The following is a 2916-nucleotide window of genomic DNA, read 5'->3' as shown; positions in this document are numbered from 1 at the left end:
GTGTGTGACAGCGTGAGGCTTACAGAGGTGAGGCGTGTGGGGGTGCCAGTGCGGTGAGGCTTACAGAGGTGAGGGGTGTGTGTGTGTGTGTGTGTGACAGTGTGAGGCTTACAGAGGTGAGGCATGTGTGTGTGTGTGTGTGTGTGTGTGTGACAGCGTGAGGCTTACAGAGGTGAGGCCCGAAGCCGGCACTGCGTCTGGGAGGAGCAGAAAGCCGGCCCATGCAGACTGCCAGTGACGCGGCAGGGCCTTCCCAGGACCGGGCGTGACGGCGGGGAGCATGCATCATGGCTGCCGCGGTCACAGCGCACCTCAATAGTGGCCCTGTCAAGCACTTCCCGTGGCCCCCACTGCCCTCCAGGTGATGCCCGAGCCCTTTCCGGCTTCCGTGCTCGCTGGAGAGAGACGGAGAGGGAGAGACCCTTCTCCAGGGCCGGCCGCGCCGATCCCTTCTGCATTCTCCGCCCGGGATTTTGGGCACGCACGCACACATGCCCCGCGTGACTTTCAAGCTGTTTGGTCCAGGACGCGATCCACCGTCAGCCACGCTGGGGTCCAGTGCCTTAGCCACTATGGCCCCCAAGCTACACACCATGATGGCATTTGAGAGCTCTGGGTCCCCACTTATTTCTCCTTGTGGTGCTGCACCCTGTAAGCCAGTGACCAAGGGCCAGGTGTCAAGGGCCACCTCGACGTAACGCAGAACGCCTCCTGCCACTTGTGAACACGCTCGTGCCCAGCCGGCACACAGCGGCCGCCGTGGCGAGTCAACAGCGTCCTCCTCCTTGGTCCCAGACCACAGTGCCTGGTCCTCTCGTTGGGGAGCTCGTGTGACTGCCCTGCGGTCTGGACACATATGAGCAGGGCGAGGCAGAGCATGCGCAGGCACACACAAGACAGAGAGACCCTCAGCCAGGTCTCGGCAGTCTCCTTCCCAGCCCCCAGTCCTCGGGGCCCTGGGTGTGCCGCGTGTTTTCAGGCTGACCCGGGACCTGGACTCACGTCGGCGTGTGCCTCCCAGAACAGTAGTCCAGGGTGTCCCACGCTGGGCCAGTCGGCTGGGCCTCTTCATCTTCTTTTTTAAAAAAAATTTATGTAACTTTATTTCTTTATTTACTTATTTTAATTTGACCAGAGAGGGGGAGAGAGAGAGAGAAAGAGAAAGCAAGCTGCCAGGTCCAGGACTTGAACCATGGCTGGCCATGTGGGAGTCCAGTGCCCTTAACCACTGCCACCTGCTGGCCCCCTTCTGTTTTTAAATAAGCAAAGGGCACATGCACTCACAGAGAGAGACAGAGAGAGACAGCATCCCTCCGTGGGTGTGGTCATGCCATTTCTCCATCTTCCTGTCTTGGGGCACACGCATTTGACAGGTGTGTTTTTAAAGCTGCTCCAGCTGGGACTCGAACCTTGTGGTTGGCCATGTGGGCCCCTAGTGGTTCCCTGAAGAACTAGGCCATGGGACTGGTCCTCGAGTGTTTTTTTTTTTTTGGAGAGGTTTTTGCTATAGGGCGTGTGCACTTGCCAGACAGACAGAGAGAGACAGAGAGACAGAAAGCGAGAAATCACCCCCCAGGGGGGATGGTCACGCCGCAATCCCTTCTCCTCCATTCTCCTCTCGGGATCTTGGGCACGCACGCACACACGCCCCGCGTGAGTTTTAAGCCACCGGGTCTGGGACGCGAACTGTGGTCGACTACGTGGGAATCCAGCAACATAGCCATTACGCTAACTGCTGGTTCCCCTCAAGTGTTATTTTCATTGTTCCTGAAAAGGAGAAAGAAAAGAGGTGCCCTTGATGGGACCCCTCGCCGTCAGGTCAGCAGGGTCGGGGGCGGCGAGTTGGAGGAGCCGGGTCCTGGGCGGGCCCCCGCCCCGTTCCGCCAGCCGGCTGTGGAAGGCGCCGCCCGATGGAGCACCCAGTGGCTGGTCTTCGTGTGGCTCGGGTCTGTCTTCGTTTCTCATCTTGGCTTCTGGGCGTGGGAAGCTGGGGTTCTGTTGCTGGGGCGTCTGAAATCCCGCAGCTCGTGGCCCCAGGCTCTGGGTCCGGAGAGTGGGGGTGGAGGACGACAGCCCTGTGCGGTTCACAGTCCACAGAGTGGCTGGGCCTGGCCCAGGGGCCAGCAGAGGGCAGGCGGTGTGGTGGCCGGGCCCCATCCTGCCACATGGGGCGTGCAGACCGGGCAGGTGCTCCGGGCGGCTGCAGAGATGGGAGGAGGGGGCGGGGTGAAGGAACTTCTGGGACAGGAGGGTGGTCCTAGCACATGGGGGATGTGCGGGCGGTGACGTTTTCCTCCATGAAGACAATGCCAGCTCTGGGGAGCAGTGACTGCTGCCCACGGAGAGGCCGGAACCCCATGGTGCCCAAGGCCTGGCCCCGCAGCTGGTCAACCCGGACGCGCGGCACGGAGGGCTGGAGGACTGCAGAAGGGGTGTGAGGTGACCAGGCTGGACAGCGCTCACCCCCCTTACACACACACGCACATGTGTGCACATGTGCTCTGTCATGAATAAAGAAAAAACACACGAGAGGCTGGGGGGGCAGCAGGTGGCATGGTGGGTAAGGCGCTGGACTCCCACAGGGCAGACCGCAGTTCGGGCCCCAAACCTGGCAGCTGCTTTCTCACTTTTCCTCTCTCTTTCTTTCTCGCTTAGAAACACATGTGCCCTAGGGCAAATTTAAAAATAATAATAATAAATTAAATTAGATAAATAATCCTTGGGGCCGACAGGTGGCATGGTGGTTAATGGCACTGGACTCCCACATGGCCGCCCGCAGTTCAAGTCCTGGAGCTGGCAGCTTGCTTCCTCACTTTTCTTCTCTCTCTCTCTCTCTCTGGTCAAATTAAAATTAATTAATTAATTAATTAAATTAAATAACTTTTAAAATTATTTAAAATTCAGGACCAGCAGTTG

This window comes from Tupaia chinensis, unplaced genomic scaffold, assembly GCF_000334495.1.
Source record: "Tupaia chinensis unplaced genomic scaffold, TupChi_1.0 Scaffold000286_1, whole genome shotgun sequence".
NCBI classification, from domain to species: Eukaryota; Metazoa; Chordata; class Mammalia; order Scandentia; family Tupaiidae; genus Tupaia; species Tupaia belangeri.
This window is presented reverse-complemented; position numbering follows the sequence as displayed.